Here is a 24,840-nt window from a genome sequence, read left to right on the forward strand (position 1 = left end):
TGGACCCAATATGCTGAGTACCAAATTCTGCAACAACACCAGAAATTAATTTACCTCATTATCTCCATGTTATCAGGCCTCTGACTTTTTATCCCTTTAAAATGTATCATCCACTACTCATTTTAAACAGAAATGCTGTGTCTTTAGTCAATTCTGACATTTCCAGTAGAAAATAACATAGAGCTCTCTTACACAGATAAAAATTTATTTGCCTGCAGCTGATTTCTTGTAGTGCTTTGGACCTATTAATTTCTCAGAGAGGACTTAGCTTTTTATGGTCTTCAGGTACCACGGGGTAATAAATAGAAAGTCAGTACAAAGGGAGCATTCTCAGTTTTGTAGATCCAACTCCCTGCTCCCTAGAGCAGCCTCCTTGCACAGCTACTCTGACTAACCAGCGTCCTTCTGTCATCAAAGACCTATCATCTCCTTTGTCTATATCAGGCCTTTCTGACTGACTGGTCAGTAAGTCCTAATAATAATCATGTTTCATGTCTCAGAAATCTAATAATCGAGTTACTCATTCTTGTAAATTGCAGCTAAGCTGTTTGAGTTAGTCGCGTTATCCTCACTTTAAAGGCAGGGAAACTGAAACAGGAAAATTAACACATTTGCCTGAGGCCACACATGGATTTAAGAGTAGATCCAGGACTGGAACTGAATTTAGACTGAGCTCCCTCTTAAAGATCCTCAAGTGCCCTATGGAAGATGCTTCTTTGAAGAAGAAATTTAATGTAAACTTTATTTTTCATCAATTTTGTATATTAGTCAAAATACACACACCTTATTCATGTCACATTACCTTTTCTTGAGATAAGATTTATCCAGCTTTTTAAAAAGGTGTGGTGATACCTTTCAACTACATAGTGCAGTTTACTGTGGAAGCAAGAAATATTTAATACGAGATTGTGAGCGGTAATGGGAACTGAATTGCTTGTTGTTAGATTACGGTTAACAGTGTTTGCTCAGTGTTGTGGTGTAGTTATAGTGAACTCAACAAAATATAGTGAGAAGTCCTGCATTAATATCAGTAGGGTGCTGTTGCTTGCCTAGTGTGCATCGGCTTTCACCATAATGCTGCTTCAGCACTTTCAGTATCAAAAAACTTAGCATGTGTCTAAACACTGAAAACATACAGGGCAACCATATAGTGTGTTTGAGAGTTACGACTTACAGCATCAAGCAGTGAGTTTTACCGAGTTGTGTCATTCATGTCAATGAGACAAGATGTATACTGCCTGCCCTTTAGCGTGGCATGACATCAAAGCTGTATTATGGTATGACTGAGCACAAATGGCATGCCTAAAAAGCAAGTGTACAATATAACTTTCCTATTACTGACACACAGATATTTCCTCTTCCTCAGTGTCCACCCCTAGATGTTTGCTTGCCCAACCTTCTACAGGAACTACAGAAAGTCCTGCTCATCCTGCTCATCCCTGATGGCTGGGATTGTACAGTCAAAACGCTCTACAGAATAAATGTTCACTTATATTTTTATGTATTTATTCTGACAGCTACATTCTGAGCTTTTTTAGAGTCCTGGTTTGAGGGAAGTGGGTGCAATCTCACTCAAATAATCATTCTCCAATACCATTAGCATTACCTGCCAAAAATGAGAGTGGCATATGAATCACAGTAAGCCACTCATGAATTTGTGGATTTAGAGCCTGCCAAGGAACACCAGAAATCCACATGATTTCAAAGTCCCACGACTTTTAGGGACTTTGAATAATATGTAAAAGCACATTTATCCAAAGACCATCATACTGATGACCCATCCTGTAAGGACCACAGACATAACCAATTCAAGTGAAGGATGATATTAACTGAAACTTTTTCTGTTCCAGTGTTTCTCTTTCAAGTGAGGTAGTGAAAGTGGTCAATCTGCTAATTGAAACTATGTCAGAGGCCCTTTCTGGGATGCCCCTTATTGAAGTGCTACTGTGACATACTGATGTGGCAATACGCGTTTGTGTGAGAAGAGCTATTGGATCCTCTGGGAAATATCACAGATGCTTTCCAGTTCCTTTCAGACATGTAAATATCTTTATGTTTAGACATGAGTAGAGAAGGGTGGGAAGTGAAGTAGAGCAAGGAGTAGAGTGGGGTTAAAAGCATCCACACAGATCCAGGAACCAAATAAATATATGTGGGTTGGGGTTTTTTTTTTTGTATCTGACGTTAGCTGGGGCTTGAATTGAAATGTTCATTACTGAGAAGACACATTAAATCAACGTGTGCATACTTGAGAGTTATGTTGACCCAATGTTGATAGAGAAGGCCATCTTCTGCCTCAAGTTATAGATGATCAACAGAACTCTCAGTAATGCTCAGATACTTATGTTGTTCCCAAGTAATATGTACCTTATCAAGTATGGTTTATTTTCAGCTTGTAGTACATGGCTAATGCTATAGCAGTGAAAAACACGAAATGCCATCTAGCACTTCTTATGATTGCTTGGTTTTTACATGGTTTGTTTTTAGCTAAGCACATCAGAAATTGGAAATAATGTTTGAGTCTTTTTTCCCTCTTAACTTACAAACCCAGAAGCCTAGGTTTTGTAATCTATTTATTGTTAGTACTTGTGAAGCACAGTGATAAAACCTGCTTAGTAGCATGGTCTACATGTAGCTGTCTTAGCAGCTTGATGATTTGGTCTGAGTAACTATGTTCCAACCTGTATTAGCATTATCTGTCATAGATGAAAAGGGCAGTGAACAAACCATTCTGGAGTGGCCTCCTGTGCATATGTTAAATGCAAGTGGCCATCATTAGCTGTACCATAACTTTATCTGATGTTTCATCTTGCTGGTGCCTCAGTGGAAGACACTCAGATGACTTTTTCTGAATGTGGCAGCTGCTTTCAGTGTATTTCTGTAGTCTTGGTTATTCTATTCTTTGTTGGTTAAACACCAATCATCTCCTGAACTTAGGCCTATGCCATCTCACTATCTGAATGTCTGTCCAGAAAGTTTGTCCACTGAAATGTGTATCATGTCAATAATAACAAATTCATCTGTCCAGCTTACCTTTCCTCCAGTCATTCATTGAAGGTTCATGTTTCCAGGCCCTGGTGCTACACGGTACCTCAGTCCATTCAGCTTCTCTCCAAAATGGTAACTACTTTCTGCTTCACATCTCTGTTACAGGAGGTCTTTTGATCACCTAAAAAAGTAAACTGCATCCTGTACATGTCCTCTTAAAAATTCTGCTTTATGGAAGAGAAGATCAATTCGTTGCAGGTGTGTCAGTGATATCAGACTCACTTCTGTTTTGCCTGACTGCCCTCTCTATCTTCTGTCAGTCTAAAATTACCATTTTTGAAAGGATTGAAGGAGTTGTATTAATATTTGTGAACCACTTTTCGTGCACATTGTCTCTGCTTTTCTCCTTCCCTTTGGTGTCTGGTTTGTCTTGGCTGCTTTTACAAATTCTGTTGCCTGTAGTGAGGGACTGCCAGATTAAACCAGTGAAGAGAAACCAGGTGACTGTCTACTTCTACAAATACAGGTTGTGTATAATAAATTCAGGTTTTACATCTATGCAAATTACATCATCATATGATTATGACTACATGCATTTTTTATCAAATATGGCATATATTTCTCAAATTATATTTAACTTGTCGTTACATTGCTATTCTGAATACCTAACTAGGAGTTACAAGGTGTGCCACCAGATCTTAGTAAATAGGCTTATGAAAACAGAATAAATAAGGGAAAAATCACCTTTTTTTGTTGTATTCCTGGTAAGTCCAGTGAAAAGCTTTTCCTGCTATAGGTGATAATATATATAAACACTTCACCACAGAGCTATTTAGAGACACAAGTATACCTTGGTATTAGAAATTTTGTAAAGGTAGAGATTTTGTAAAGGCCTAAACAAAACATGCCCAGAATAAGGAAGTTTTAAAGCAACGTGTCTTTGGTCTGGAGTTTACTGCATCTAGTTAGTTAGAAACTAGTTAGAAAATAGGATTTAGCACAATTCTTCCTTTGAGGTTTATCAACAGACAGTGCAGTTTTAGTGTAAAGCCCTAAGCCTTGCAATGATCCCAACCTTAGGTGCACCATACTTTGAATAATCTGTCAGCTGAGCTATGGCAAGGATTATGCTGTGAAGGTAACAACTCAATGCTTTCAATGTTAACTGTCCTCAACAACTGTTGCTGGTTTTCTCATAAATAAAAAGATATTTTGGTGAGCAGAAAGATGTCTCTGTTAATACCTACGTTGCGTCAATAAGAGGGTCTGAGTGGTGTGAAATGCGGGACTCAGGTGGAATTTAAGCATGTGAACAAACAAGTGTGATTCGGAAAAACCTCTGCTAAGCAGTTGCCTAAATCTCAAAGCAGTACGTTTGCCTCTCATGATTCATGCCTTGGAGTTAGTTACTTTTCCACCTGGGACTCTGGAGTGGCCTTTCAGGAGTGCACATGCCCAAGTCCTCTGGATCCCAGGACCACAATATTCTTCCATCCAAGTGTCCTGGTTGGCATGACCTCCTGGAGCATTCCCCAGACTCCCTGACATGACTGGCTTCTTGACAAAACACAGCAGGGTCACAGTGGTAATGGTGGTACTTAGTCACAGGACTTATTTTATTTTTATTTCTTTTAGGGGGGTGTTGTGTGTATTCCACAACAATTTAACATAGCGAAGACAGAAATAATCCCAAGAAAACTCAATGTGTGCCTCAGCCCTGGGAATAACCTAAACATTAGATTATGATCTAAGGAATCTTGAATTTGTTTGTGCTCAAGGGCACTGTTTCAGCAGAAGGGTCGAGACTGCCTTTTCTAAAATAACCATCAATCTGATGGTCAGAGTCCTCCCTGGGGTGAGAAGACTTGTGAATTGGGGCCTTTCATGGCAGGAGAGATGAATCCCATGATTGCATGAGTGCTCTAATCACAGAGTTGTTATATAGAGGGAGATGGGAAGCCAGCTTCTCCTCCAGCTATATTTTAATAAAACATAAGTTTTGAAGGAAAGATCACAGGAACCTATTTTCATAAAAGAATCAGGGTGTAGATACTGAGTGGATGGAGGCATCTCTCAGACAGCCTTGGGCAGAGACCTGTCTTTAGAGGTAACCCTCAGGTAGAGCACTAGCTTTAGAGAGAATCAGGATTTTAGATTTGGAACAAACTCATTTTTTCCCTGGTTAATTCCGGTCAGCTTATGTTGAGGTCAAGGCGCACTGTCCTGGCTCTTCTCCAGGCCACCCAAGTGTCTCTCCATGTACACTAGAGGAAAGTTGTGCTCTTGAAACATGATTCTGGATGCCAGGTAGGGAACCATGGGCTGAAAAAATTGTTGTTGGAGCACCAAAGGTTTTGGAGCTCTAGAATCCTTAATAGGATTAGGTCATAAACCATATAAATCAGTTTATTCATAACAGTTGGTTTCATATTAACATCAATACTTAGTATTTGATGGTAACTGTTCTTTCAGTATGAGTTTCTGGTCCATTTTTATTTTTTCTATCACAAAGGACAGCACAGGAAACTGTTGGATTGCATATTATTTAAAATGAAAATTCTCACTGTAAGTGTTTCTCATTAGAAGCTGTAATGGCTAGCATGGCTAGACACTCATATTGGTTTGAGTCCTGTGGGATACGAGGTTAGAATTATATCTTTATGGAGTGTAAGTAAATTAAAATGAAAATACATACTAAAATTTGACCTTTAGGAAGAGTGTAATGATATTCGAAGATGCTTATTTCTCCTTTAAAAATAATTTCATTTTACCTAGTTGCAAACTTCCAAAATTAGGGGACAATATATTCCTCCAAAAAAGATAATAACATGACAGCAGTTTAGTGCACAGATTTCCCCTGCCATGGTGTAGCTGACTGCTTTTGCCACAGATAGGATGTACAGGCACAGTTCAGACAGTCTGTCCCATGCACGTTTCCTTCCCCAAACCTGCCTGATAGAACTGAAGAGGAGGTTACAAAGCTGCCCAGGAACCCTTCCACTTCTGATCTGCATCCTACAATATGGAATATTCTAAATATCATGGGCTTTCCCTAGCTAACAAGCTGGTTATTCTGGCTATGCATGAAGATACAGATTTGGGTCTTAATTAACATCTGTAGTTTAATCAAACCATTTATGATCCTGAGAAATCTGAACTGTAGACTTTCTGGTTTTTCTGATGAGAGACAAATACCATAAACAAAAAGGAACTAAAATAATGGTTTAATACATAAAGTGTTTGCACCAGCTATGGCTGTGGTAACTAACTTTGTGGAAAACTGGGAATTCTGAATATCATATTTTTCAATGTCTAATGAAGATTTTAGAGGTAATAGACATGAGAGTAATATATTAGGGGCCTCACAAAAGTTTTTGATGTTTAAACTGCATTTTATTTATTTTTATAGGGGCTAACTCTCCTCCAGTGGCAATGTTGTAAATTTCCAGCTAGGCCCACTTTTATTGTAAAAGAAGCTGGCCCAAAAGAGAAAATCTGGAATAAATTGCCATGAAAGTAGATTGGCCTGTTTAGTCTGGTGACCTAGTGAAACAGTGCAGGACTTTATAATCTTCAATGCAGACAGGTCTTCATTCTTGGAGGAAGCAGGAAGTGTAAAGAGGGCTGTAATTGCATATTCTTTAATAAGATATATAATTGTTGCTTTCTCCAAACAGATCTCAGACAGATTTTAATAGTGTGCACACATTGAAAAGCCTCTGAAACACACCCTTCTACCCTAATTTGTTCATATGCATTGATATATTCTAATGTATTTACACCCTCTAAAATTGTAGTCCGTGTAGAGCATTTCTGATGTGCAAGCTTCCTTAATCTTTTTTTTTTGTTGTTGTTCCTTTTTAGACTGTTCCTTTATGATGTAGAAAAAGATAATGGAGCAAGATTCAGTACAAGAAAAAAAGGTCCAGTAGATTTGTTTCTTTTAATACTTTCAAGTTCCTGTCTTTAAGGGCTTATCATTGCCATGACTATAGTGGTCAGTCTTTACGGCAATGTCAGGGCCAGGACATCTTTCATATTCATTGAAATGGTGTTTTTTAAAAAGATGCTTTGTTTCAGGAAGATTCAAATTAGGAAAGTACATTTGTGAAGTAATATAATTTTCTTTGCTGAATTTAAAGGGATCACATCTTGTGTTAAACTAATATCAATATAAACCTTGGTCAATATGAGGAAAAGTGGTGTACAAATCCTATCGTAACTACTGATTACGAGGTTCAGCAAAAGCAGACCTTAGCTTCTCACAACACAGCTTTTTTTTTGGTGGCTGAAATTCAGGATTTTTTTATTTCCTCCTGTATTCTTGTTCTAGTCAAACAAACAAATGGTCTTCTTAACTGGCATTAGGTGTATAGCTTCTCATGAACCATGGTAACTGAGGCTTGAGATTTATGAACAATTGTTTAGTGTTCGTCAAACTCCCTCAATCTGTAGAGCTAAGAAATATCATGCCATATGTTGGAAATGAGTTCAGTAGTGACTGTCCTTCAGCAGTTGTGTTAAATTTGTATTGTTCTGCAGTGCCATGGACAGTTTTTTTCAGGACAACTGAGATCACAGATATATATTAAATTATTCTAATTTCCATTGAGCATCATGGTTTAAAACCCTGAATTCCTCTTTCTGCGACATGTGAAGTTAAGAAAACATTAGCTATTCATCCCGGGAGACTCATGCCTTCAGTTTATTTGTAGAAAAGATACACCATGGATAGTGGACTTGTAAGATTCTCCGAAATGACACAGCTTTAGAAATCAGCTAAAACATGTTAAATGTTTCAGGCTTTGTACCCATAAAGCTCATCTATTTTTTTTTTGTTTGCTTGTTTGTTTTACTACTGAAAAGAAAGGGGAAAAAAAGCTGATTATCTTGTAAATTTGACATTGGGTTTAGAATATAAATGCTCATCTGATAGTAATTGGTGTGAGTTCATCAACTCCTTTTATATATTCCACTAATCAGTTACCCCTGATAAAGGCTTGCATTGCTCAAGTGACCTATGTGTGAAGTATCCCACTTTAGGTCCCTGAGGGGTATTCAATATCATCTATCTGATCAAGGAGGAGTAGGATGGTCTGCAGCATCTACTGATGATATTTGTCAACTGGGATTTAGAAAGATTTTATTAAAAAGAGTATCTTCAGGAAGAAGAAAAGGACCACTACTGTTTGTCATAGTTGATACGATTTGTCTTTTTCAAAGCCATGTGTTGAGGTAAGTTTTATCCATGCAAGCAGGAAAATGAAATCGTGGTTTGCTACTGCTTGGTAATATTTATGCAGTGAGTCAAGTCAACAATACTGAGGTTGAGAAGAACACAAACCAAGGAGGTTGCCCATGCAAATGATACATCCTGGTTGCTTCCTCATGAACTCTTCCATGAAATCTTGCTGCACCCATCTTGATTGCATATGCTAATCCTGGCTTCTTAATTGACTCATAACAGATTTATCTGGATTTCCAACTTCCTCTTCTCTTTAGAATGTTAATTAAAAGAGAAGTGGTTACACTTAAGATACTCATGACAATAAGAGTTTTCTGCTAGAGGTGTTCAGAGCCAAATTTTGCTTTTATTTATATGGGACTACTTAAAACCAATAAGCTTAAGTCTATTTCATGCTAGGGACCTTTTGATACCCACATAGTAAAAAATGGCCTAAGCAAGAATGGAAGACAGTTCCTATAGTATGTTTTCTAAATTTTACCTCATACTAAGTAAAATTGAGAAAATGTCTCCAGCTTTTAGAATAAAATATATGTAACAAGTCAAAAGCCAGTTTGCTTGGATGAATATGAGCTCGGAAGAGCTCATGCAGACTTGTATATTCTCCCTCTCTTCCCTTAAATCAGTCACTGTCACTATTATTACCCCTGCAGAAGTAGGAAAATGAGGCCTTCGATATTCTCCGTATGGAATATGGAGATTTTGAGTCATGTCACTAGCATAAATGGATAATTGTCATTTGTTATTTCTTAAGAAGTCAGATGCAGACTATTTTTACTAAGAATTTAGGAACTCTTTAAACAATGGTTATGGTTTTTGTCATATAGACAAAATGAGATTTAATTAGAGAAGGAGAAGTAGAATGAAAAAGCTTTTTCTTCTCCCTTTTTTTTTTTACCAAAAAACCAAATTCATTCCTATTGTGGACTTGTATAGGGCTTTTTTTTCATATCTTTTTTTTGCTGTTGTTTTTTTTTCTCCTTAGCAAGGCACTTTGCAGTCATTCTCTTACTTGGTTCCCCACCATATTGTTGTTGGTGATTTGGGTTTTTTTATATATTCAGTAGATTAAATCATATTATCCTATTTGGGATCTTCCCACCATTACAGCTTTTGCCACCCATAACCTTATTTTATGATCAAAGGGGAAATAAAGGGAAAGCAGTAATGTTAATAGTCTTTCCCATGCAGTCTCTTTGGGAATGGTCTTTTTATAAGTGTCTTGAACTTGACCTCTTCAGAAGGCCCAAAGGTCCAACACACATTTTTAAAGTTGCATTTAAATTTTAATATTTTTATTCTGTGAAGCCATTTAAAACCTGGCCCTCAAAACACAAAGCATAAATCTTTCAGGACAGTCATACAGTAAAATTGATGTGTGCGGAAGAGAAGTTCCGGAAAACCCCTAAAGCTCTGTTGCTTTGCTTTTCATGTTGTTTTATAGATACGTTCCCTACAACGCTACCAAATAATCAAACAAAATCCAATGAATAATATTGTGATTTCATCACTCTGGCATTTGAACTTGCAAATACAATTTAGCAATGAATTAGTAGAGGAAAAGTTTTGCATTGCCCCACCCTCATTATAAAAATGTTCTTCAGAGCCAAACATTTGAGGCATTAGAAAGATTTACAGTAATAATATAAGTAGCTATAATGAACTTGGGAACAAGGGAGTCTTGTAAGAGATTCTCAGAATGAGAGAGAGGGTTTGTAAGCAATTCTATCAACACTAAATAAATATTTAGGAAGATTGTCTTCTCTTAGTGAGTCTGTATAATAATTGTAGTGCTAATAGGAAGTATATGATTTGGATATGAGAAGATACGTATCTCTGAGTCCATACAACTTGTTTGTGTGGGTGAATCTAGTTCTCATTAAAGGTACTGGTTTGACTGTCCTGATTGCTGCAGACTTCTTTCCATGAAAATAAGTCAGCTTTGTCACCATCTGTACAAGGTTTCCAGCCATCCCTCAGTTCATCTGAGGGCAACCTGTTCTGTCTGCAATCTCTTTTTCTGGGATGGTCAGCAAGGCAGCCAGATGTGACAGATCAATTTGATAATATACTTGGAAAGGAAAAGAGTGCGTTTGATTGAATTGGGCCTGTAGGTGGGGGTCACACCATTGCCCAACACGGTAATGTCAGTGCACTCCTCGAGCTTGGTAACACACACAATTCCTGTTTAATTTTCCCCTCTTCATTTGTGCAACTTTCCTAGCTCAAATTCCTAATTCCGAATCCCTGCCCATGTGAGTAAACAGAGAAAACTGGGGAACAGGGAGAGGCAAGGCATGAGGGAGGCAGGCGAGAGTGGCTACCAGTTGCCTCTGGCATGTCTGCCCCAACACCCCCATTCAGTTCCTGCTGTCCTGCTGTGAAGGGAGTGGCTGGGATGGAGCATGACCTCTTGTTCCTGACACTCGCCCTAGCTTCCTGTGTGCTAAGCTGAGCCGAGGATGTGGGCACAGAAACAGGGAATCCCGTTGAAATTGCTGGAAAAAAGGCTCTCATTAACTTAATGAGATTTGGAACATTACAAGGGAACTCCAGCTGGAACCAGATCTGAACCCAAGTGCGAAACATTCCTGAATATACTACCACAAAATTGGTTCAAGGAGAATATGTGTTCAGACATACAAATGGCTAGATTCTGATCTCAGTAACTCCAAAGTGAGTGTCTTGACTCATATAAACTGCACTCAGAGGACTAGCCCTGAAGACTCTAAAACGAAGAAGCACACATGCCACAGGAGACTGTGAAAGGAGGGTGGAGCTAGGAAGATTTAGCCACACACCTTGCTGGAACACCTTAAGACAGGTAGACCTGGCAGCAGTTGGCTGAGACGGGATTTTCATCCTGCATAATCATTACTTTCCATAATTAAGTGCAGAGTCTGACTGGGTTCACACTTCGCTGTGCTGTACATAGTCTAGCTATGCTCAAATCCTCAATATCAGGCTTCTTGTCCAGATCTCACACACACTTTGCTTTCATTTCTTTAAGATAAGTAGCTGAGCTGCCATGGCTGTTGGCCTGCTTGGGGGGAAGGGGGACTGCCTTGTGAGTATCAAGAAGTTAGATGGAGAAGAAACAGATTCTCCCTTCAGCATAATGCAATAAGGCAGCAGGCTGGGCTCAAAGTAGGCAGAGGAAGTGGTGAATGACCCAGGTGATGACAGGCTTGGTGGCATTCTTCTGCGTGTATAGAAGACACTTGGTTTGTCCATATGTCTCCATACTACAGCTGAGAAACTACTGTAGTGTTCTCCTGGAGTGATATTCAGCCTGCGAGTTGAGTCTGAAGGGGAAAGCCAGTCTGTTTCCATCTAGTTTATAAACTCTTGAAAAACATCAGTAGAATGAAGATCTCTGTGTTAACTAGTCTGTATTTTTTTCAATCTGTGGAAGCATCACAAGCTCGCACTTCGATCAGTTAATGTGAGTTTTCCTGGAATAAGAATTGGGCCTTGATAGAGCCTTGACTTGTCACCTATTTCAGAATGTTTTCATTATTTTCTGATTACTCACCCAGCCTTGCCAAATTTAACTTTTCTTTATTAAGTAATTTAATACTCGGAGCTCACAGAAAACTTAACATGTCATTCATCTCTTTCATTTTAACTGATTCAAAGCAAACTCTATTTCTTAAAGTAGATCCTTTTTTTTTTTTTCCATATGGCACATCTGAACTTGCAGTGAGGCTAATACAAAACAAATAAAAACTTTCTTTTTTGAAACTTTTGAACAAGTTAAAACACATCCAGAACTCTATTCGCAGTAATTGATACTAATTAAAATGCTGAAGCTGCATTAACAAGAAATGAAAAGGAGTATTTTGGGTCTTATCTTTTGCAATGTGAATGTTTTTCATGCTCAGCTTTTCATAAATGCGGAAATATTATACCTTGTATTATTTCCGTGAAAAATGCTATTGCTGTTTGGCATTTTATGGGGTGTGGTTTATAATTTTATTAACACCATCTGTTGTTTAAAAGATAATATGGAATGTTTAAAAATTACCAAAAATGCTGGTGTACACAGAATCAGGAGCAACATTTGCAGTTTGCTCTTTGCCTGGCAATTTATCTGCGCATAAAGCTGATTCATATTGAAGCAGTTGTATTTAACTCCTTATGGTTCTTGTGATGCTTTAAATATCACCAGTGGACTGTGCATTAAATATTATTAGTCTCATGAACACATTCTGTATCTGAAATGGCCTTGGCTGCCAGATATTCTTAAAAATACTAAAGCATAAGGAGAGAAATGAAAAGCCATAGCATGACAGGACCAAGGACCCTGTAGATCACCTTCAAACAGAATTACATGTCTTGAAAAGGGAAAGGCAGCCCAGCAAGATGAATGAGGAATGGATTTGTTTGCATGACTTATGTTTCTGCTAGAAATGCTTAGACACACCTAAAGGCAAAAAAGAGTTTTTAATTACTGAATAAACCTTTTTTTCCTGAAGCTGAATGGAAACACAGCATCATGGGCAGGTGGTTTTACACATTTCACTCCACCCACAGCCTTAGAGCAGAGCCAGTTAAAATACAAAGGCAGGAGAGGTCATAAATACAGGAGGTAGGGGATGGTTGAGTGAACTTGGAGAAAGACCAGTGATAAAAGACCAGAGAGATGCCTGTGGTTGGCCTGCATCTTGGCCAGGTGGAAAGCTATTTCAGCTTTGCTTAACAGGCAAATCATCGTGGCCTTCTCTGATCTTTGTCTATTACCTAACTGCTTAAAATAAATAACCAGCTGCATTTAGGGAGAAAGGAGAGACAAAACACTATTAGATAAGAATTTGCCAGTCACAATTTGACTCTTCTGGAATTATGGGGCAGAGATGCAAAAAAAAAAGAAGATACTTTCCATCATGATCCCACAGAATAAAATATGTAACAGTTCAGACTTCAGCTAGAAATTTCCTATTTGAAGAATATGCTGAGGAGGAAGAGTCCCCTTTTACTAAGGAATGGAAATAAATGTCAAGGAAAGGCCTATCAGCCTGTTACTGGTTGCCAACACAAATATTTTGGACTGAGAAAATCTGCACTTCAAACTAACAAGAATCCAGGTGACAGACATGTCATTTAACTTAATACCATAACTTTACTTGTAAGGAAAAGTGGCCTAGCATAGCTATTCCAGGGGAAAAGAAAAAAGTTCCATCTATTCTCATACAGGATTCACATTCTGGGGTAAAAACCCCAAACCCCAAACAAACAGACAAAACCTCCTGCATGGGTGTATACACTTTCTCTTGGAATTAGGCTGACTTTTATTCTAGAATAATTATTCCACTCACAATGCAGAGTAATTATTCCCAAATAAAGTCTTTTTTTTTTATTGCAATGAAGTGTCCACAGGGAGCTATCACAGAGTAGTTGTCCCAGAATTGCTGTGCTGCTGAACTTCCCCTGTGTAGACAAGCCTTAAGAAATCATATCCAAAAGAAGATTGTGGAGAAAAAAAAGTGTCTATGCATGTGTTACAGCATAAAGCGTGAGTGCTAAAAGTTATACATTGTAATGTAGATGCTGTAAACCACACATTTATCCCAGGAAGGTACACCATAATAGCAGCAGAAAAGGCTTTTGTGGAAACGTGTAGTAAGAATTCATGCCTTTTCATTTAAAAGTTACTTCCAAATATCTCAAATTGAGCTTTTGTCTTTATTCGATGCAGATGCACTGTTTACTAAACAATTTTATGGTATTCCTTCTCTGGATCTGCTGGGAAGCTGTGATTAACAAGGATGCTCAGTCTTATGGAATATGGTAGCCCCAGTATAGTGCTGGGTCATAACTGCTTAAATGAACTGAAATCCTCAACCTTTGGAGTGTGCCTCAACAACAAATTAAATTCAAGGGCAAGAATGAAGAATGCTTTATTAGCTGAGCTGGTAAACCTCCTATTATATTAATACTTTACTGAAATGCACACTGCAGTCCACCCTCTCTCTTGCTTCAGGCAGAGTGAAATAACTGTATTTATTATATTTAGGTCATGTTTTCCTGCTCTTGGAACTTGTAAAAAGAAAACACAAAAATAAAGTCAGACGACTCTTGGAGTTTGTGGTTCTGGTCAGGAGTTTGACTATCCTGCCACTTTATGTCACTCTCAAAGCTTCCTTAACTGGGTGATCCAGACAGGATCATCACTTCTGACTCCTGTCATATCCTGGTGAGAGAGGTACCTTTATGGTATCCCTGGAGTGTCCCAGTCTCATTCCTGGGACATACTGTGTGATGCGCCATTGGTCTTGTCCCCACTCCCACAGTCACTGTGGTATCCCTGGCAAAGCCCTTCTGACACTTGGTCCCATGCATGGGTCCCACCAATACGCATACATGTTGCGTATGTGGCCACTTGCATGGATGGAGAAGGTAAGAAGGAGGAACATAATTTTCAAGCATAAGGTAGAAAGTGCTACTTCTGTTGGGAGCATCAAAACAGGCCAACCGGGTGCCATATTTACTGACCAAGGCCCCTTGACAAGCACCAGTGTTGCTGGGTGCGCAACACCTGGCTGGTGAGACCTGCCACCTCCAAGCCCAGGTTCAATGTTTTTCGGCTGCTGTGGGTATGTATCACAAGGCAAACAATGCTGCGGTGGCCTCTCAGGCAAGGAACAACCAACCCTGCTCCTGTAATTCTTGGGATAGGTGGAGGAGCACCACTGTGTCTTGTTTTGCTTTTTCTTCTTATACCTGGAGCAGGTAGGTTGCCCATCCCAGGGCAAAGGCTGGTGGGCACTGTCTTCTGGAAGGTCACCAGATAGCCCTCCCCAGATCAGGGGAGAACAGCTTGTCGTTTGCAAACCCATCAGCTTTCCAAATCCCAGCAACTGTGGGAGGAGAGGAAGCGCTGTAAGGTCTCTGCCAAGCCTTGCCGTGACCTTAGGTGCTGCCTCAGTGGACACGGCTCCGGGAAGGGGAGAGCCATGTGCAGTGCCATCTGGGCTCACGCTGGCGAGGTGACCCTCCCTCCGGCGCTCCGGCTGCGGACACCTGTGCCTCTGTCTGCCTCCAGAGCCCCAGACCCAGCTCCTCTCTCAGATCTCGCCCTGGGAACCACACAGGCATCTCCCTCTGTCTTTCCTCTCTGCGGACAATGGTGAGGAGATGCTGCCTGTGCACCCCAGATAGTCCAGGGCTCAGCAACACAGTCAGGATGTGGATCTCCATGGTCCCTGTACCAGGATGGTGAGGGTACCTCCTGGGACCCTCGCTCACCCCTGCAGCCACACAGTGGGTGTAGGCACCACCAGGGGCTGGCTTGTCTCCTACCAACACAAGCTCTTACAGCTTTCCACTGCAGCCCAAGAAAACAGGGAGGAAGTTTGCCCTAATTTGCCTTTGATTTCAGTCAGTTTGAGAAGACACCCCTGGCAAGTAGGAATAAATAATATTCTAATTATCAGTATTGAAAAGAAGCTCTCAAAACCTGTAGGGATAATTTCCTCAATATTTGAACACTCTTCCTATTTTCTTGTTAGGAAAATATCGAAAAAAGCCACCCACCAAAAAAACAGGGTTGGGATGGGTTGTTTGTTTTTGTGAGTCTTCGAGCTCTTGTTGTGTTTTCATCTTGCTCAGCAGGACTGCCAGACCTTTCCCTTCATGTTCTGATATTTCTTTGTGATCTGGATGCAAACAGTAATTGCAGAAGCATTTAAATTTTTTAAAAACATGTTACTGAACTTTTTTTTAAAAGGAGTGTCAGTAATGTTTGGGCTCAAATTTGAGAGCTGGCTGATGAATCCCATGCTAGAGTGATATTATTGCTGTCTTTTTTTGGCATCAGATACTAGTTTATGTTGCTTTAAACTGTTTTCAGTCAGGAAAATAATTGTGCCGATTCTGATAATCAGCCTGTTCTTGCACACTTCCTTAACTGTCATATTGCTAAGGGTAATCTTGTTACCCTTCCAAACATCATGAGAGGATGTCACCGTGGATGCCTTTGCAATAAATGGGGCAGTCTGTCCACAAACTGTGGAGGTATTCTCATATTGGCTTGCACTTAGTTTATGGTTTTTTTGTAGCTTTTCTTCCTGCAATCCTGATCGTTAATACTAGGAAAATGAGCTATGCTACAATCCAAGCTAATTACCATGTTTTAACACATTTTAAGTAAGAGTAGTGCTGTTTGAAACCATGTCAGCAGGTCACACACTCGTGGGAATAGAAGTTACCTTTTTACTCCTTAACAGTTGTATTACTGTCCATTCAAACCCTTCTCTGTCGTGTCCTATATACCTCACCTTATTACAAGGAGACCGCCCTGGGTCCATCAACCATTGTAACTGTAATAGTAAGAATGTTAATTATTTAGCCATGATTTCTCTTGTCTTGTTTTCCTTCAACTTTAGGGTTTCTCTGCTACATCTTTCAAAATGTAAAACCTGGGGTGGCAGGGGGGAAGAATAAATGCTTTTCTTTGTTTTAAAGCTTGTTGCTTTCTGTTCTGCTATAGGTGAAGGAAGTATATCATTCTGACACCTGAAAAGTCCAGGTAAGTGCACAGACCTGCAAGACAATACCTGCTGTAGTTGTACCTTGCATGACTGAGAGAAAGGTCTGTTCCTTCCAGCATATTCCCTGCATTTCTGTAAGGGGGCTCATTTTGTGAACACAGCTCCTATTTGGATTTATATCCCCAACGTTCATTTGCAAAGATGTGCTAAGCAGTCAGCCTGACATCTCCAGTTGCATCAAGGGGATTTGTGTTGGTGTATATGGAATGATCTTGGTCTCCTGAAGAGCAACATGAGGATACCTTGCTGGTCTGAATATTGCTTTGATCTTGAGATGAGACAGGCGAAGAAAATTCAGCCTGCATTTTCTAAGTGGGGAATGACTGGAGTAAAATAGGTGTCCTGGAATCCCATGGTGGTGGGCCTCACACTATTCATGTCAGTTCTTAAGTTCTCCTTTTCACTTCACTTAGAAAACTCCTCCAACCAACCTTAATTAAACTCCAATGTTTTACCAAAACAATGTGTTGCCATGTAAATCCAAGGGCCCAATGAGAGCTGCACAGGCCACTTATGTAACATAGCTGTGTGGAGACACTATAGTCCCTATGGAATGTCAGCCATGGAGCTAAAAATGGCGTTAACCCTGGCATGCCATCTTGTGTACAGTAAAGTATATTTGTTTTAGTGAAATGTCCATGACCCCCTTTATTTCTTATGACGCTTGATGTTTCACCTCCTGATTCTGAGGTGTATCAGGGTATAAAACCATGTCTTTTTTGTGCATTTGATATAAACAGAATCAATTTAAATGTGCCATTTTGCTCTCACAGACCCAACAAAAAGTCCCTTAAGATTTAGGTTTAGCAAGTGTGTGAACTTTACCCAAGACCCATGGTGCTGACATCTCAGTATGATTCATAAAGAAACGTTTTGTTTACACATCTGCATGAGCCTCAAGAAGTAGAGTTTAGACGTGGCTTGAAATATAGGACAGATATTGAATGTAATAATGAAAAGCATTTGATTTTCCCATAAAAGTAGCAGATACAAGGTCAGCAAGTGGAACATGAATAGACCTTAGAGCAGCTTCCAGTGCCTAAAAGGGGGCTACAAGAAAGCTGAAGAGGGGCTTTTGACAAGGGCTTGTATTGACGGAACAAGGGGGAGTGACTATAAATGGACAGAGGGAGGTTTAGATGAGATAATAGGAAGAAATTCTTCCCTGTGAGGGTGATGAGGCGCTGGCACAGGTTGCCCAGAGAAGCTGTGGCTACCCCATCCCTGGCAGTGTTCGAGGCCAGCTTGGACAGGGCTTGGAGCAACCTGGTCTAGTGGAAGACGTCCCTGCCATGGCAGGGGTTGGAACTAAGTGATCTTTAAGGTCCCTTCCAACCCAAATCATTCCATGATTCTATGTGTATTATTATCAGTACTTCAGTCAGGCTCTTAATCTGAAGCTTTTGTTCAGATGATAGTGACTCATCTGTAAATATTTATCAAGGTGGCAAAGTTGGCACCAGTGAGCTTGCACTTAAAAGATGAAATTTTTCTAAGCAAACATTTTATAAGAAGAATAGGTGTTCCATCTTGAAGTTTTGCGAAATGATGTAAGAAATTTCTACTCTTGGGTGAGTATCCTAATGTAGGACATACACATGACTGCGAATGAATAATGCACAAATGGACAGTTTTGCATTTAAGTTTTACTTTTTTTTTTTTTTAAACCAAGCTTGGGCCGAAGATTTCAAAGAAGAAAATAACCAGCTTTCAAATACTTAAGAATAATGAAATCATAATTCTTCTGTATTTTCAGGAAAAAATATGTGTCTTCTAATAAATCTCAGAAGCATTATTTCACTTGGAAACACATTTGAAAGAACTGTGTGTTCTCAGAAGTGTAGTCACATTAGAAGTAGTTCATTAAAATGGTCCTAACTTTTTGAAGCATGATAAGTCTGCAGTATCTATTCATGTGAGGTAAAATTGCAGACTGAAAAACTTGTAGATGTCTGATAGTACAGAAGTTACTGTTGTTATAAATCAGTCTTTTCTGTGGTTAAATGATAGGGTGGAGAAGGGTGAGGGTGAAGCCAGTAACTATCTTTCTTTTCCATCTAATTTGAGGGAACATTAAAAGATGAATAAGAAAAGCATTTTCTTAATTTTACAGCAGCTCTTCAGCTGAGTTTAGCTGCTGGGTTTTTTTTCTTTTTTTTACTTTCTGGTAAAATGGATCTCCACTGATATAAAGCAATGTGTGAGATAGATACTGCCTTTTCAGGGGCAGCATGCTCTTAGACTGAAGAAACAGGATTTCCAGGCTGTGTCGGATGATGTTTGGGAACAGAATCTTACCCCTCTCTGCTCTGCCTCCCATATGTCAGCTGCTATGTTGTAGGACACTAATGAACTCTAATGGACCTTAATGATAGGGAAGTTCTGCTCAAATCAAAGGTGTACACAGGGCAGCACCACTTCTCTCCACAGCAGGACAACAATCAGAATCGATGTGCAAATGGCCACTGGCAGATGCTTGTTAAAGATCAATGACTTTTCCTTCTCTAATTGTTTTATTCCTTTAAAATTTTTGGGGAGAAGTCTTTGGTGGCTTTCTAATTTACTAATTTAGGTGACAAAATGTAAATAGGAAATGAATCTTAACTGTAGGGCTGCACATCCATGATCCTCACTTTTGAAGAACAGCACATGGCCAAAGTATCTGAATATCAAAGTGATTTTATTTAGGTGTCTCTTTTTTGGGAAGCTGTAGAAGAGTTATCTGATTTACCATGATCTGTGAAATCGCATCCAGGAACTGCCTAAGCTTTCAATTTCTTTTTTTCTCCACCGTTGTATGTTTATTATTTAACTGCTGTGGAGCATTTGGTCAAACAGTAAGATTATATTTACATTCCAGCAGTGATATGTGGACTAAATTAAAGATCAGGACTGGATGATGTTATTTTGTGAGCTGTTTTGTTCTTGTTAAATTAATAGGAAAAAGATTATTCTGACCTAGCAAGTTTATAATCAAAGTCTACAACAGGATGGAACAACGGGCTAAGGCAGATGAATAGGCGGTAAACATGTCAAGAAGAAGAGGAGGAGGAGAAGGAGGAGGAGCAAAGAATATTTTTTTTCCATAAGAAATAATAATTTCCACTCTTTACCTGTTTGGTCACTGTTTCTTCTGGGATATAGATTCCAGAAAAGATTATATGCAAGTGAATGAGTCCTCCATCCTGCAAGCATCTGTACAGGTGACTAAATCCACACATTTGCTTTAGAGGATTGAGGCTTCAGGGTTTTACACTTTTGTATCTTTAGCCTTATGTTTGATTCTGTTTTTTGATTACCTTCTTGTCTAGTGTCATAGTGACAAAATGGCAATCAGGCAATTCTGCTTTTATATTTACAGTAACTTTGAGTGATCATATGGGGACTCACACAGGAAAGCATAACTTACTTTGAACCTCCTACCCTTTCCTCATATATGGCTTAAAATAAGTAGGCACAGTTATCAAACTCTTGTCAGGACTTGTAATTTGTCTGCAATAACAAGGTTAACCAGCAATAGCAGTCTATGCTCTGTGGTTGCATGCCAGTAAAACACTGACAAATTGAAAACTGTAATGAGAATAAACACATTATGAATATACTGAGCACATTGACACTTTTACATTAGGAACTGCGGTCATGGTGAGTTGACTTGTCCTAACCAACCCCTGCGTTTTGAAATAAGGCCCCATTGTAAACTTATCATGTGCTTTAAAACAGTGGTAATAAACATGTCCAGTGTGCCATAACCCTAGGTTTTCAAGACATGGTTTAAAATGATTTGCCTGTTTGGTGTATTCCTACTTACTCCAGTAAACAAGACTGAAAGTTAATAACAAGAATGGTTTCATAAATGAAAACATAAATTGTCATGGAGCTGAATAGAGTTATAATTTATAGACAATCAGAATCTTCAAGCAATAATTGTTATATTATTTTTGTTTGGGTTTCTTTTAGTATTTCTATCTTTTTCCCCTGCCGACATGATTTGGCATGTGTTGATTAATAAAACATGCACTGAAAATCATTTTCCGGCAGTGAATTCTCCTAAAATGAGCTCAGTGATGTTCTGCAAATCACAGAGGATTCTACAGATAGGAAAGTGTGACTTCCTGCTTTAGTGTATAGCACGTGTATATGTGGTAAGGACATGAAGGGTGGGTTACTACACCAGGACTGAGAGCTGTAGGTCTAAATTTGGCTCTTTGCACATAGATGTGGAGTGAATGGAGTTGTTTGATTCCCCTCCACTGCACGCATTGTTTCGGAGCATGGCGCAGCGCAGTCGCAGGCAGTCGGTGCAGTGGGCAGCCCTGGCACGGAGAAGCAGAGCTCTCAGCAAGCAGGTGTGTCGCAGTCAGGAGCAAGCTCCATTGGCAGTGCTGTGTGGGGAAGTTTGCGCAGCAATTGCCAGCACTGGCTAGAGCAGTCATTATCTTTCTGCTTTGTGTGAGCCTTCTCAATGCCTATTTAATTTTCCCCTCCTTCCTACCCTTCCAACAGGTGAGGTTTGACCGGTACCCGTAGGGAATATGTCATGCAAGAAAGGAATGGCACAGTAGGAAGGAAGCTTTGGACCTTTGGGTAATTCAGGTAACCCAGGGTGATGCTGCCGGTGGCTGGAAGTGAAAGTGAGTGCATTTGAGTCTCCAAAGCTGTTTATGCTGTGGAGGATCTGCTCCCAGCCGAGCTCTGGCATCCATGCAGGACCTGACAGGCTGCCTGTGGGTGTCCTAGGCAGCCCAAGAGCTACGGCACTAGCCTTTGTTGTCACTCAGATTTGGGGAGCATGATGTCAAAAAGGCAAAGGAAGGAGGTGGGGCCATAGACCTATTATCCCTCCTTATCAGCCTGTGGAGCAGGGCCAGTACCTGAGGGAACAGTGTGGAGCATGATTGCTCACCTCCCATGAAGAGAGGGTGCATGCCTTGAGACTGTATCTGGGTGGTTTTACTATCCTGCCAAAAAGTCAGAAATTTCCCTCTTTGTATCAGGATGAAACAAGTGTTCTAAGGCAGCTCTGGAGAAGCCAGTAACCTAGAGCTTATTAGGATACTCACATGGAAGACAGAGACTCATGCTGCCAGCCCTGATTTTGCTCCCTTTGAATCGGACATTTGAACCTGCCAGAGGCCATGTAGAACGGATGACCGGTTTTTACCACCCTAGCATTTTTTCAGGGGTGGGATTTTCCCCACCTCTCTGCACAAATCTCTCCTCCACCCTGTGTGAATTGTTTAGGGAGTCAGAGAGAGGCCAAGCAGAAATCCAGCCTGGATTAAGACAGTGTGAAGCTACAGGATTCAGCATTAGGCAAAGTTTTGTCATTGCCTCACTTCAATCAAGTTCCCTCCTGGAGAAGGACAGGTGATAGCAGAGGGAAAGGACTGCACCATTCCCCGACAGTAGACTCAATCCCATCTTAATCTTGATAGTAGAGGTGACAGGCCACTAGCATTGAGGAGAGGATGTATTATTTGCAAGAGTGAACAGGCAAGACTGCCTGCCTCTCTGAATGTTTTCTTTGGGATGTAATCATGTTGTCTAATTTCAGTGCCCTGAACTAACTGATACAGGTGCCTACGTCTTTCTATAGCCTATACAGAGAAATTAGGCTCTCAGAACAGTTGCCTAAACGTAGGAGTTAGGTGCCGTTTGAGATACCCTCATGTTACCTGCCTGGCCTGCAGCTGCTGCAGCAGAAGGGCACAGTTCTCCTATAATGCCTGTGTTGTACCTGTCAGCCTTGGGCTGATACTTTGGCTGCCTTAAGTTATACCAAGCACTTGATGCTTAATTCTGAACAAAGCTGGGCTCCTACTTTTAATTACCTTGAATGGCTACTGGTCTAGATGCCTGGAGTGAAGCATGCCTATATAGGTGGTATGCCAATCTCCTGTCTCCCCAGGGTCTGAGCAGATCAGCAGGGAGCCCTAATCTTGCAATCCTAGCACCCTTGGGAAGAGCACAAACTTGGTTTGGAAAGCTCATGCAGGAGCTCCCATCAATGCTGGGCTCTGCTGGCAGAGGAGAAGTGGCAGGACTTATACTATGTTTCCATCCAATCTCTTCTCACTCTCCTGTTTATTTCTTATCTCTCCCTGGTGGTTCATTACTAGCCTCATCTGTGATTCTGGGCTGAAGCTTATATTACTGCAATTTCTTGGATCACCTTCAGATTTTTCAGGCTTCTTCAATACAAATATGTTATTTGCTTCTTTTCCAATCAACAGACTTAAATGCTTTCCGTTTAAGTAGTTTACAGATTGGAATGGCATTGAGCTGGCTCTTGGAAAATACTAAATAAACTGATAAAAGTACTGAAGTAACAGTATTAATTTAGTCATTTTGCCTTCCCAAGGTGTTAAATATAGAAGGGATGCTCTAGAATAATTTCCTTTTGAGTGAGCTAAAGTTTGAGCTTTTAGCCCAGGAACAACTTTCCCAGGAACACTAAATCGTTTCAAATACTGGTTCTGTCAGGTCATCTTCCATACTGATGTGTTTGGCACATCTTTAATCTTTGTTACAACTACAGAAAACTTTTTCAATGATTCTCTGCTTTTCTACAGCATTGCCTTTAGCTATAATGCACAGCTTCATGGAAGTTACTATCTTCTGCCAAACAGACTTTGGCTGAATGAGCCAATAGCCACCATCTTCTATTCAATTTTATGTGATTTACTCCAAAAACAACTTTCAGTCACAGTAGGGGCTGTGTTACTAAACTACCAGTGCACTGTCAAGCAAAAAATGCTTCAGGTGCATGACAAAGTGGTACCCACTCGGTGCTTCGCTATAATTACATGGATGTAACTAACAATGGAAAAGGTGTTGTAAATCTTCTTTTTCATCCAGTCTTTTATTGTCCTCTTCTCTTTCTCCAAACTGTAACAATGGCCACAAAAGGCCTGGAACACTGTTGTTAAAATAACAAGCGTTAAAATTCAACATTTTAAAAAAATACAGTCCACTGAAATGAAAATTGACCCTTAGTAAATTTCCCCTTTATTTTATGTTTCCTTCCCAATGTTTCAGATTATATTAGCATTTTGTAAAGATTCTTGGTAAGTATGGGTGTGGGAAAGAAATACTGCCAAGGTATCTGCCACACACAGCTTAGTAAACCAAGTGCGTATTCACATCAGAAAGAGAAATATACTGCCTTAGTAAAGACACCAAGGCAAAGAGTTTGCACAAGATACAAGTGCTCTAGCCTCAGTTTGATTTTTTTTTAATTTAAATATTGTTTTGTTCATGTTAGATTAGGTCTTGGAAGTTATGGCTGAGAACAAGACCCTAATGAATATGTGAAGAGTAAAATGACACTCTAAAGAAAAATTTATAAGTAGAGCTCACAATAAATGATTTTCAAATGGCACTAACATTTTCAAAAGTTATATTTCTCTTCCTGAAAAGGCTGAACCGTCATAATCTTAAACAGTGAAATATTTTAGTTACCATATTACATTGTAGATAAGCTCTTCTCTGCTCCTCTGTTACTCTAAGCTCTGGTAGGCTTATAAGATTTCCTGCAGTCTAGAAAGGTTCAATAAATCTGGGCTTATTTTCTGTCTTGAAAGATACAGAACATCTTTTCCTCTTCTTCTAGGATCTCTCTAGAAAATGATGGAGCTTCTCTCATCACCAATTTTCTATAGCCAAAGAAGCCCCAGCTACCTACTGTGTGGGAGGAGAGGCTCTAAACCATAAACAGGCCAATAATACGTCACACCATCTGATTGCAATGAATGCGAAAGTAAAAGATGGTTGGAACGGTGCCGGCGAAAGGTTGTTTCAGCTGGAGCAGAGGAGAGAAGGTTGTCCAAGTAAGTAAGTGAAGTGGAGAAGCAGATGAGAAAATGATGCTGAAGCTTTCTCGGCTGCAGGAATCAAAATGAAATTTGCTTGAATAAGTGTTTTGTGACTGTGCTCTCTAACCCAGGAAACTATGCTAGAGAGAAAGCAGAAAATTGAAATACTCAGGTTAAGCCCCTCTGAGGCTACACTATCAGGGCACTGGTAAGAGCAAACTTTTAATGATTTTTTTTCTGC

At 39.8% G+C, this 24,840-nt stretch overlaps 1 long non-coding RNA gene across 2 annotated transcripts in view; it reads left to right on the top strand.

Annotated features, from left to right (window-relative positions):
* LOC115604245 overlaps positions 1–24,840 on the top strand; it is a 37,780-nt gene that overhangs the window by 2,254 nt on the left and 10,686 nt on the right. For both annotated transcript variants that reach the window (XR_003990179.1, XR_003990188.1), the window contains exons 3-4: positions 16,725–16,763; positions 24,398–24,614. This is a non-coding gene — a long non-coding RNA (uncharacterized LOC115604245). The remainder of the gene's footprint in view (positions 1–16,724; positions 16,764–24,397; positions 24,615–24,840) is intronic.

Source organism: Strigops habroptila, chromosome 1 (genome assembly GCF_004027225.2).
Source record: "Strigops habroptila isolate Jane chromosome 1, bStrHab1.2.pri, whole genome shotgun sequence".
Lineage (NCBI taxonomy): Eukaryota > Metazoa > Chordata > Aves > Psittaciformes > Psittacidae > Strigops > Strigops habroptila.